Source organism: Cygnus atratus, chromosome 1 (genome assembly GCF_013377495.2).
Source record: "Cygnus atratus isolate AKBS03 ecotype Queensland, Australia chromosome 1, CAtr_DNAZoo_HiC_assembly, whole genome shotgun sequence".
Taxonomy (NCBI): Eukaryota; Metazoa; Chordata; class Aves; order Anseriformes; family Anatidae; genus Cygnus; species Cygnus atratus.
The window spans coordinates 169201330-169214881 of NC_066362.1; the positions used below are offsets into that span (position 1 = coordinate 169201330).

The 13552-nt window shown below is 35.9% G+C and overlaps 1 protein-coding gene across 1 annotated transcript in view; it reads left to right on the forward strand.

The window, feature by feature from the left end:
* PCDH9 (protocadherin 9) overlaps window positions 1-13552 on the forward strand; it is a 738999-nt gene that overhangs the window by 113387 nt on the left and 612060 nt on the right. The window lies entirely within an intron of this gene.

The window sequence follows — 13552 nt, forward strand, 5'->3', positions numbered from 1 at the left end:
TTAGACATAACACTTAGAAGTCAGTAGCAATCCTTCCATCTTCTTCTTTAAGCTTTTGATCAGAAACTCAGGGTCGATTTTGTTCAGCTAGAAGCATTCTTTTGGAGAATTTCAAACAAAACTCAAAACTATTCCTCTTCACACATTTTGTCGCCTATCCGGCAGAAGTCTGTCTTTTATTCAGAGACTTTAATTCAAGTTTCTCATCTTACTGTTTTTGATTACTGGTTCTGAAACCAGGAAAACAAAACAACCATGTTTTGTTTTTTTTTTTCTGAAAATATATTTATCATTTGAAGTAAAATGACTAGTGGTGGAGTTCATAATATTTTGAACCTAAGTAAGAAGTTAAAGATCAAGAGTCAGCTGAGTGAACAATTTTTTTTTCATATGGGAAGGGGGTTAAGGATTAAAAAAAACATTTGTTTTATAGCAATCAGGCCTTCTTGTGCTGACATGCAATGTTTTTCCACTCCAGTTGACATGGTTAAACATCCTGTGACACCCTGAAGGATGTAAATCAGGGACTGAGAATTTTAGACTTTTTTCTCTCTGGAGAAGTGTACACAGTATTATAATGATTATCTATCTTTCCCAACTCTACATTTGCTTAGATGCATGTAGGTTTAAAAATGTATAAATATATATTCCCTTTTAAATATTCAAAAGACAACAACAACAAAAAATTTTTAGTCTGTATGGCTTGTTATCATTTTCCTATACATTTTCCAGAGGTGTTCTAGGAACAGCCTGCTGTACAGCTGTTCTGCTCCAGCTGAACAAGTTCATAGGGAATGAAGAGCTTACAGCAATTTGTAGGCAACGAAGCAAAAAGAAAAATCCACAGAGAAGCAGCTGATGTTAGCAGCTTTTAAAGAGATTGAAAGAAAAAGGAAAGAATAGGGAGTCGAATGTAGAACAGAGACAGAATATGATTTTGGAAGAATTACTATTTTTCAAAACCAAGAAGAAGCTGCAGTACTTACCTTATAAGCCATGCTTTATCCTTTCTTGCTTTTTACTGCATGCCAAACAATATATCTGCTTAGAATATGCAGACATTTAGCCAACTCTTTACCTTATTGCACAAATGACTAGGAGGATGAGAGTGGCAGCCAAAGTTTTGTGTTATAGCTCTGTCACTGACAGGCACCTAGGCCTGAATCAGGAAACAGTTTAGGCAATGCGTTACATTTTTGGCATGTGGTTAATCCCACTACTTGTAGTAATACCTTTCTGAAGTGAAACCTGCATGTTAAACTCTGCAAGCTAATCTTGCAGTGCCCATTTTCCTATTGTAATCTGGGAATAATAATGCCTAGTTCTTATATGGGTTTTGCAGCTTTATTCAAGGCACTTATACACCACTCTAAGCAAAACTCTTAATATAAAATTGTGATTTATTACTCTCTCTCATTAACATTAATAGAAATTGTTATGTGCATCTATTTCAAATAAATAAACAATTTTTCATTGCATTATAGTACTGAAAATTTTAAAGGGAAGGCTATCAGTATTAACTGATAGCCATAGCTCTGTTTAAATCATTATCAGAGAGTCAAGTCAAACTCCTTATCTCACAACAAATCCTGTATGGACTACTTACAGAGATTCCTTTGTGTTTTTTGTTTGTTTGTTTGTTTGTTTGTTTGTTTCTTTAATCATTTACTCTCATACAAAATGAGTGTAAAATATTATTAATTATTAAAATATGTGTTAGAGTATGCTTGATATTCCTGTATGTAACAGATGTGGTACAGTGTCATGGAGCAGAGGGACCTATTACTATATTTAATTGACTCTTTTATTACCTGAGGGTGAGAACAGGCAATAGAGCAGGCTGTCATACTTACTTTTAACCTTTGGTCTTAGAATAAGCTAGATGAAGGGTGTGTGTATTTTAAGTTATTATCCTTGCAACCATCTCACTCCCCCTGTTTGCAACTAGTGAAAAAGAATGTTATCCACTTTGCAGTGTCAGTCCCTTACACAGTGTTCCACTTAGACCTGTTTTGTCCACAGGCCCCGTCATGCTTTTCCCTGTGCTTTGTATGACGTACATGTTGTGTCAGATAACTTCAACATGATTCCTGCTTAGGGGAAAAAATGTTAAAAAAATAATTAAAAATTTCACTTTTGAGTGAGAGTAAAAAAAGACAAGATTGTCTTTTTTTTTTTTTCTTTTTTTTTTAACATGTACAGGTAGGTCATAGATCAGACAGGCAGTGAAGTCAAATATTGCAGGGTAAAGAAAAATAGAGAAAATGACAAAATATTCTTCTATAACAAAGGCATTATTGTGGCTGTATGTTAGTATTTGCAATGTTGCTAAAGCTTTTTCATAACTCAGCTCAGATATAAACTCTTTGCAGAGGTCAGATGGACAGTAAACCAGGCTAAATCAAGCTTCTGCTCTAGAGAAGCTGCTTGGACGGTGAGCCAGGAGAACAGGGAAATTAGCTTTGAAATAGAATAAGGACTATGTATTGTCTTCCCCTACCACCCTACATCCCTTGCTACACACATTCTGCAGTCAACAAATAATGTGAAAAGTAATAACGGAGGTTGATGGAGAAGGATCCACAGTGTTAATAGTCTTTCTTCTCTTTCCTGAGAAATCTGTGGTTCGCAGTAAGATATTAATGTAAGTCACAGTAAGGTATTAATGTAAGCATGTTAGTGTCTCTACAAAAAAAAAAAAAAAAAAAAGGCAGAGAAAATAATGTGGAGAAAAATAGCAAGAAAACATCTTTTAGCAGCTTTGAGGAAGCAGATCCAAAAATCCATCGATTTCAAGGGAAGGAGACCTCTTCTGTCTTCTGGAAAAAAATAAAATAAAATTAAGTAAAGTGAAGTAAAGTAAATAAGTAAGATTTTCCTATGACTTTGACATTAGAAAGCATTGAAGATGTTCATAACACTAAGTAAAGTGATAATTAACATTTTACTACTGGTAATGTCTTCCTTTGAATTTGTACTGTACTGTTCAGAGTAATTATTTCATTTTCCTTGTCTGAAAGGTGTTTTGGGTTGGTAAAGGATGGAAGGTGCTGAACTCTCTCCTCACTGAAGCTGATGTTGTTAAGTGTCCTAGCCTTTACACCATACACATAATTCTGCCCATAGTTTTGTTTGAGTAAAGCCAACTCAGCAACAAAGACAATTATTCTGAGAGAACTTTTATGTTACAGCTCTTTATTTTACTACTGAGGGTTCTCTGTGTTTATTGACTCCATCTTGGGAATCCACCTCATTTCTTGGCTGCAATGACCTTTGTGTTTATAATGTTTCATCAGTTTCCAAGCAGTAAGTTGGAGGTGAATGCTGTAGTATTAATATATTTATCATCAATTCATGTGACCTGAACATAACTCCCCACTCCACCCCCACCCCTTTTAAGGTCTGCTCTAATGCATTGTGTTGAAATCTAGGGGAAGTATTAGGTTCATTGCTTTTCAGACAGGTATGTGGTTTTATGATTTTAGGCTTCTATTGTAAATATTTCGGTTTGTCCTTTCTGTCACGGTACACTACTTTATTTTCTGCAAACAGTTTGAACACATCTAATATCTGTTGATTACACTGTAGTAATAGTAGTAACAGTAATCCAGTATTCTTCTTGTCATAATGTTTTCAACCATAGATCTGAGAGTACTTTGGAAACGAGTTGAATATTATTACCCCCAGTTTACATATCAGGAAAATGAGGTGCAAGAAGGGAAATGACTTGCCCCAAATTAAACTATGAAAGCTAAAAAAGAAGTGGGGATAGAAGCCACATTTCCTAACACTCATTACCTTCTTCTGCTTCCAAAAAATTGAGGTTATTATGTTCCCATGCAGATAAAGAAAGAAGAAACACTTTTTTAAATGTATGAGGAGACATTTTAAACCACATCTCATTCCTTAATTTCATTTCTCAGTAGGATACAGTGTCCTTGTCTATTTCTAAGAAAATTAACTGCAGGCTATTTTATCAAAGAAAAATTGTATGATGATGCCTTTATGAATTTCTCCAAATATTAACACTCTCAGTTTAAATTAAAATAATTTAAGTAAATTCTAATTAAATCTTTATGCTTAAAATATCTGTACTGGAATTTTTTTTTTTAATTTGTTCAGTTATTTTGCTCGGGTCTGGGGTATTTTTTTGCTACTTAATAGGGTAAAGATAAATTGGAATAAGGCCTTTGACAAGCAGGACTATCTGAGAATGTAGCTAAAAATTTTTTATTGTCTAGATATCATTCTACAGCATGATATATGTATATAATATATAGCTGTTTTAAAATCATCTACAAAAATATACACATCTCTTTTGATGTGACAGTACCTCTAAAATGTTGTTAATAACTAGCCCTTAAAAATAAAACCATGTCAGTAAAAAAAAAAAAGCCAGTTTACTAGTGACATTTAAATGGATTAGTGCCAAGTTGTCTCTATGATATATTCTCATAGTCAAAATTTAACAAGAAAATACATGCCAAAACACAATCCGTGTTTGAAACAGAATAAAAATCTGGTTTACTAAAAGTTAATTTATATGGAGACTTTCAGGAAAATTAATCTGTAAAAACGAATTTAAAGTGGATTAGTTAAACCTAATTAAGTCCCTGCATAGACCTTCTTTCAGAATAAAAAATGCCTTGATTTCGTTTAACTTAACTCCCTTCCAAATGAATTACGATTACCAGATATTTAATGTAGTTTAAATAATCTACTTTAAAAATTAAATGCAGAATGATTTTCTTGCATGTCTCTGTGTAGACAAGGTCTGGAAGAAATCTGTCTGTCTGACCCTTTCCCAGATGTTAATATAGGTGTAGACATTAACTGAATTTCAAAGGTAGTCCAAAGTCTTGTAAAAGGTATTAGATCACTCTGAATTCTGAAATGATCTCTTATGAAAGGACAGAATGCAGCAAATAAGCTGTCTAACAGGTAGAAACTTATGATATGAGGGAAGGAATATCTTCGGATGGTGCCTACTTCCAGTAACTGCAGGGAAAGTTTGGTCTTCAGCTCTCATGATAAATTTTGGTGAGTGAACATGATTTCCTCAGAGAAGGAATAGATTGGATAGAGTCATCTTCTGTAGGCTGAGAGGAGGATGGAACTTTGCTGATAATTATCATAATTATCTGTCATCTGTTTAGAACATGATAGGTTCTTTGTGCTGAGATTCCTGTTTGAATGCACAGTGGCGATAATCCTGAATTACCAACAGAGTATTTATATTGCTTTTTGTGTTATTATTTTTTTTTAAGATAAGCATTTTTTTTTTCAAAATTTTAGAATGTAGTCGTGTACCACAGTTTCTAGATGATAAATGATTTGATCAGGTGAAAGGACAGACAGATTCATGAAGAAAAATAACCCCCTTTTTGCCATAGCTGGTCTGTGCTCGAATTAATATGGAAGCTTGGAGGAATGTAGAGAAATGGTCAAAATGAATTTTGAAAAGACCTGTTCCAGGAATGAGCTTCTTAACGAATAAAATTAAAGGCCCTCATGGGCAGTAGAGATGTACAGTGCAAATGGTGACAGCAGTTTTTGTAATGGTGATCTTGTTGACCCTTTTGGATCATTGTAGGTAACTTCTTCCCATCTTAACTTTTCTCTGCCAGTTATGCAAGATGTTGCATGATTACAATACTATCCTTTCTGTTGTAGGGGAATATTTTCTTTCATAAGGGACTAAGGAATTGGCATAATTTGGAAATAAAATGCTTTGATCAGAGGTAAATTATCTCCCCTTACTTAAAGCAACAGAATGATACTTCTGTAAGTCCTCAACTCGACCACAGATCAGTATATTGAGAATGTTATCAGAATCACTGTGAGCTGAAAATATTGTGCAAAAGCAAGTTACTGATACTTAAGAGAAAGACTAATAGTTCTGCATATACAGTAAAGAAACAATGATTACTGATAAAGGTGATTTCATTTTCAAAACAGCAGCAGCAATATTGTTCTCTTCAATTGATTTTTACATGGAATGGTTTAAAAGCTGTTCTTGTTTCTCTCTGCTTGCTTAGTAACAAGCATCAGCAGACAACAAACTTCCAATCAGTGTAATGGAAGAACTACACATTGCAACAGCACTAACTTTACATACTGATTGTACTACTGGATTTTGAAGGAATAGGAAGGAAAACCAAAACAATAAGGGAACGAAACAACAGAATGATTTTGAGAACTACCTGGTAATATCTTTCACATTTTACCTTTATGTGAAATAAACCACACAACAGTAATGAAATCTAGCACTGGTGCATAAATATACTTCTCTGCACATATGCAACTCTAGGGTAAGTGAAGAAATTCTAACAGGGAAAAACAAAGTTAAACTGTGTAACATGACCGCTTTAGAAAATAAGTTTCTATAGCAGTTTTAACCAACAAAATCAGTCCTGCTGAGGTAGCTCCTCCCTCACGCACAGGTGCATGTCTTCATCTTTTGCTCTGTCTAACATCTGTGAGCTGTTGCAACTTGCTGGGTCCACAGAAAACAAACCCTACTAAAACAAAGTTATTTTTTTCTGATTAAAGGAGCTAAATATGCTTCTGGTGAGTCAGATAATCCTGCTGGAGAGGAGTGGGAAAATACTCCTTGAGAGGGCAAAGGGCAGTTTAGAATGCTTTCAGCCTGAACATTGAGTTCAGGTGCAAATATGAAAATGTTTCCTGTATAGGTACATATATATATATATTGTTCTTACAGAGTCATGCAAAACATTTAAAGTAATAGAAATGGATTAGCATCTGTAGTAGATATTGCTCTGTTAAATATTTTCTGAAACCTCTGAATTATTAAGGCATAAATTAGATTCTTTAAGAGCAGAACATTGTTTATAAAAGTGCACTTGTCAGTGTTGGGGAGGTAAAAAGAAATAACCCTGCCATGACAGTAGTCCCCATGGAATACCCTACTTTCCTGATACCATCCATGTTCCTTGTGGTTCAGAACACTTGTTAAGCTGAAAGGGGGGAAGAGAAGTGCATGACATTTAGACTTGTTGTAACATAAACCATTTCTTATCTCTCCCCTCAGTCCCTCTTCTCTGCCTTCCTTCTGTCTCCATTTACAACTTCACTATCCCTCCTGCCTCCTGGGACCATAACCTTAGTGTAATCTTTGTTCTTTTTGCTTCCCTCTGCATATCTAAGACAAACTGTGTATTTTTCTTTTTCTTTTTTTTTTTTGTCTAAAAAAAAATAATCCACATTTCCCTCAATGTTTTTGCTGCCAGAAGCCCATTTTTGTTGTTGTTGTTTTTTTGTTTTTGTTTTTGTTTTTTTTTTCAGACTAAATTTTCTCCTATCTCATCTCTCTCTGCCTCATAATTCCCATATCAACTAGCCCATAGGGCTAAAATCCCACATGACACTAACAGTTCTACCTGTTAGTCATATGTATTTTTTGTCATAAAGCGGACATTGTCCCATTGGGTTGTAGAACCGAAGTCCTTTGCTTTTCTTTTTCCCAAAAGACAACCTAAGAGATCTCTAATTATGCCAGAATGCACTGTTCTTCCAACCTGGACTGGTTTTCAATAATCCCGGAAAGCATCTCTATGCCACTATCAAGTTATCAAATACTCACCAGCTCATTTTACTCACAGTTCTTAGCATACTTCTTGATTTTCATTTTAATTAGACATCTGGCAGTCTAGGTTTTCATTTCTCAAATTCGTTAATCAGCCAAAATTTCTTTTTTTTTTTTTAGAATTTTCCCAGAAGCATTGATATCTTGGAAGAGCAGTCCAACTTGCACTTTACCTTATTTAGACTTAAAACATAAGCATCCCTGTGCCTAAATCCCATGAGGATCTGGTCTAGACAGGTGCCCTGTGAAGGAGCTTAACACACGCTGACAGCAGAGAGTTTAGCAGCAAGTAGTCATGACCACAGCCACTTTCATTCAAAACATGTTTAGAATATAAAGTAGTGCTTTCTTTCTTTTAGAGCATTTGCCCAGGAAGCAACAGATTTGGGAGGACCTGAATGATGCTAAGTTCCATTATGAGTTTCACCCTAAATTTTGTTGCTTCACTTCTTTGGAACAATAGAAACAATAATATTTGCATATTTTGCAGAGTTATTTGAGATCTGTTGAAGAGAGATGTTTAAAAAGATGTACACATTTTAAGAGAAGCTTTGAAGCATCCATAGTTTTACTTTAATAGTTCTGCATTAATAGTTTTGAGGTTCAAATAAGCGCTGTTATAAATGGCACCACTTAGACAGGCCTTGTATGTTCCTAACTATGCAATCACCAAGTAAATGCAGTAGTTAGGTATCTTACGACAAGTCCATGTGGGAGAACAACTGAAAGTCTGAAATTAATGCAGCTAAATTAAGGACCATTAATCCTCTGTATGGAAACTCTTATTGAGAAGTAGAGTGCTTAAGGGAGGATTAAACTCAGAAAAAAAAAAAAAGGCATTTTAATTCCGACAGAGTATCTACACAGAGTTTAATGTGATTTAATTTCTCTACATTAACTTCATAGCTTTAGTTTTTTCATCTTAACCTTCTCAACAGCAGGCACTCTCAAGTGATACCAGTTCTCACAAAACCAGATACTCACAATATACCAGATACTCACAAAAGTATGTCTCTGGAAGCCTTCAGTTGTAATCAGACCTGCTCTTTAAATGTTTATATCCTTCTATTTTTCTATAACCCAATAAAATTATTGCTAAAAAAAAATAAAAATCATAGTTACCTTCATTTTACAGTCAACTGATTAGGCAGCAGGCATGGCCATCTGAGTGAGAAACTACTTTACCATATTAAAAATATAAATAAACTAAAAGTGACTTTGTATTTTACATGTGGTGGTTAACAGCTTGAGGGGAATTGTTAAGCTTAAGGTCATGAATGATGGACACAATAGAAAATCACAGAGAACAACAAAAGAAAGGGAGAGATAGTAAACAGCATAGCATACCTGCCCACAGAAACTGGATGTCTGAATTCAAACCTGATGATTATTAGCTGAAGCAGACCATTTCCCACAGCATTCTCCTGAAGAAACTGTCTGCTCATGGCTTGGACTGGCGTACACTTTGCTGGGTTAGAAACTGGCTGGGTAGCCGGGCCCAAAGAGTTGTGGTGAATGGAGTTAAATCCAGTTGGAGGCCGGTCACTAGAGGAGTCCCCCAGGGCTCAGTACTAGGGCCAGTTCTCTTTAATATCTTTATCGATGATCTGGATGAGGGGATCGAGTGCACCCTCAGTAAGTATGCAGATGACACCAAGTTAGGTGTGTGTGTCGATCTGCTCGAGGGTAGGAAGGCTCTGCAGGAGGATCTGGATAGGCTGGACCGATGGGCTGAGGCCAACTGTATGAAGTTCAACAAGGCCAAGTGCCGGGTCCTGCACTTGGGGCAAAACAACCCCAAGCAGCACTACAGGCTGGGAGATGAGTGGTTAGAAAGCTGCCTGGCAGAGAAGGACCTGGGAGTATTGGTTGATAGGCAGCTGAATATGAGCCAGCAGTGTGCTCAGGTGGCCAAGAAGGCCAACAGCGTCCTGGCTTGTATCAGAAACAGTGTGGCCAGCAGGACTACGGAAGTGATTGTCCCCCTGTACTCGGCTCTGGTGAGGCCGCACCTCGAGTACTGTGTTCAGTTTTGGGCCCCTCGCTACAAGAAGGACATGGAGGTGCTCGAGAGAGTCCAGAGAAGGGCAACAAAGCTGGTGAGGGGTCTGGAGAACAAGTCTTACGAGGAGCGGCTGAGGGAGCTGGGATTGTTCAGCCTGGAGAAGAGGAGGCTCAGAGACTGTCTATAGGTACCTTAGAGGAGGCTGTAGTGAGGTGGGGATTGGTCTATTCTCCCATGTGCCCGGTGATAGGATGAGGGGGAATGGGCTAAAGTTGCGCCAGGGGAGGTTTAGGTTGGATATTAGGAAGAACTTCTTTACCAAAAGGGTTGTTAGGCATTGGAATGGGCTGCCCAGGGAAGTGGTTGAATCACCATCCCTGGAGGTCTTTAAAAGATGTTTAGATGTAGAGCTTAGTGATATGGTTTAGTGGAGGACTTGTTAGTGTTAGATCAGAGGTTGGACTAGGTGATCTTGGAGGTCTCTTCCAACCTAGATGATTCTCTGATTCTGTGATTCAAATGTTGTGTGTTTGACACAGTCTCTGGTAAAGGGGTTTAGGAAGGTGTGATACCTGAAAGCTGTGGTACATCCTGTTACTCCATTCAGCTTGTTCCCAGAAGAATAGCTCTCTATGTCTATGGTGTCTCCTCAAGCTTTCTAATGTGGGGGGGATTCAGGTTGGCTGCTTGGTTGTCCCTTTATTGTCCCACATTGATAAATATCAACTGTATGTAAAGAGTAATTATAAATTATATTTATATAAAACTGCCAGATAAACCATTTGATATCTGATATCTTATACACTATAATCAATAGAAATTTATTCTCAGCCGTTAACATAGGAATTCTGCAATCTTTTCAGCATTGATAAAGCTGCATCATAGGCATGAGTACTGATAGTTCTGTTTGCTGGAATTAACAAAGTTTGGATTAGAATTTTAATAATCAGATTTAGATCCTTTTTTTTTTCTTCTTCTTCTTTTTTCTTTAATAACACACTGATTTCAGTGGCTTCCAAGTATTGTATTTACTTTTTTTTTTTTTCTTTTTCTCCTGTCATTATTTATAAAAGTTCATGGAAAGGAACAGAACGTGGTCAGTTTCAACCTGCAGGGTAGTAGATTCCAATGATGTATTGTTATGCTGATTATAACACTTATGTAAATGGAAGTACAGCCATAATGATGATAAAATAGAGTAAGAAACAGAACCATCAATGTCTCACATAGAAAGTAAATGGAATATTTTCTCATTCCAAGAGTTACCACATCTATGAAGAACAAATGTTTTGCTGGTTGTTATTACTGATTTTAGATTTCAAAGGATCTTGATAACTTCACTTTAATGTATTAGGATAATAACTTTTCTTAATAACAGCCTATACAATTAAGATCAGAAAATTAAAATCTTCTGCAGATACTAGATAGTTTTCTTATGATACAGTATCAACATAGTTGATACTAACGAGATTTATATATGTAACTTAGTCATTATTATTTTATAGCATTTAGATATTAACTGTAGACAGAAGGGAGTAATATTTGAAAGCTGTGCAGCATTTTAGTTTAGAATTATGAAACTAAACTTCAGTGCTGATCTTCACAAAAGTGTTCAGCTACAATGGGAGAAGCATAACAGTCTTCAGAGAGAGATGCCAAATCCCATGCATTTCTTTTATCATAAGTTACAATGGACTGCCAGTTATGGGGCTAGTGATTTTTCCTTTTCACCTGTGCATTTTGTTGTTAGAGCGCACATAGACTTACATTCTCCATTTAGATAAATCAATGCTTCCTGTCCTCCCACCCTTTATTTCTCACTGCCCGCTATTTTTCTTGTCAGTTTGTGTTCCCCATTGCTGGGTGAGCAGCTTATGAGAAATAAACCACTGAGGCACATCAAACCTTATAAGAAGGCCAGGTCAGTAATTCAGTGGCTGAGTTTTTCCAATTCATTCTCTTTCAAGTGGCTTGTTTGAAAACAAACAACAGAAATAAAACCTTATTGTGTCTCTTGTTGCTATTTAACAAAACTATAGAAAGACCTTTTGCCTTAATAATGCCAGTGACATGCATTTTGTTTATCTTTCTAATTATTTATTTATAGTTGACATGAAAATGCTTCCCACTAGACATCGCTGACTACATGAAACCAAGTTGCGTGTTGCCTTTGTGAGACTTTTATTATAGCATGATTAAAATAGTGCATTAATTATGCATCCTGCTATAAAACTGGATACAACACAGGAAATAAATACATATTAATAATACATTAGTTATTAATCTCTATATTTGTTGCTTGAATGAGATGCAAACTACTACATCTTCAGTTCATGAAGACCATTCCATTAGTGGAATTTTTAAGTCCACTTACATCTCACTACCGTGGAAGGACAAGCTTTTTTTAAAGGTCACTTTTTGGTACAGATGAGTACTTCTGAGTTGCTAATACATTTGTATTATGAAGCTAAAATTTTAACTGACAGTGAGATATGGCAGTAGCCTAATAAACAGATTGGCCACCAGGCTGGGCCACGTGCAGTCAACATTTCATCAAGATAAGTGGTTGAATTTATGGACATTAGAAGACAGACACCTTCCTGGAGAAACAAGAGCAGACTTTTGTACTGAAGGGAAGCTATATTTTGATGAATTTATGAAAAGTATTGTAGAAATGGGTATTTAAAAACATTAGGTCTTGTAAAGTGCATTGTGATTAGATTGCTTTAAGAGAAGATTGTAAGGTTGTGTGTGGATAACATACATGTGAGGAAGTTGCACCTATTTAGTAATAATGCAACAGGTTCCAAAAGCCTTGCACATAAATGTGTCATTTAGTTAAAGGACAGAGCCAATAGATTAAGAAGTACAATTGCAGCCAATTAGCTGCAGCAAACTTTTAAAATACACCATTCACTCTTTTTTTTTTTTTTGGCTCAAGCCAAGAATAAAATAAATTTATTTAATATAAGAGCCACTTGGCAAGATTTGCAGTAGGAAATTAAATGTGCCTGGGAATGTTCACGACAGTGAGGTCAATTGTCATGGAGTGACCCACTAGTCTACAACAGCAGGTGGTTGCAGATTGCCAGAGTAGAATCCTGTTAACTCCTAAAGCTTGTCTAGAAGATAGTTTGGGAGAGGCCTACATGACCAGGGAGTGTTTGTGCAATTTAACAGGTGACCGAGTTTTAGTTCCTTGCTATGTTCCCTAGCATTTGTTGTTTTACTGGTAGTGGTAGTCTTGTTAAGTGAATGCCCAGGAGGTAGGGTTGTCCAAAAATAAATTTCTTTCCAGATTTTAGTTCCACCATTAAATGGCATATATATAACTTTCTTATGGCTGAGAGTTTTTAGATATGTTCAAATTTTGTATGAAGGGGAAGTCAGATAGATCTGCTTAAAACATGTAAAATCCTTCAACTTTCATCTACACATGGGTGTATTTTCTCATTGACTTAATATTGAACAAGGACAAATAGAAAACTTCAGAATGGGTGTACAGTTTTAAAAGTTATTTGATTAGCTTGGTCTAAAAGTTGTGTCAACCAGGACAAATCATTATTGAAATGATTAATATTAGTAATATCAATAATACAGCAACAACAATATAATAATTATTAATAAGAATAATATGTAGTTCTGGCTTGGGATTTGCACGAGTAAATCTGAAAGCACATAAACAAGAAAGTAAATATTATTTTATGAACTATGGAAGTGAAATGGAGTCAAGTGCAGTGTAATGGACAGAATCACATTTTAGATCATTAACCAGAGTCAGGACGAGGATGTAGATGTCTTGAATCCCACATTAAAGCTCTGTTCATTGTTACAGAACTAGTGGTTGAGCACACAGGTTTAAATTTTTCCTAAATAAATTTTCTGTCCAAAGAAGGCTCTGAGTCAGTGATTGCTGGAGTCATGCAACATGGACAAGA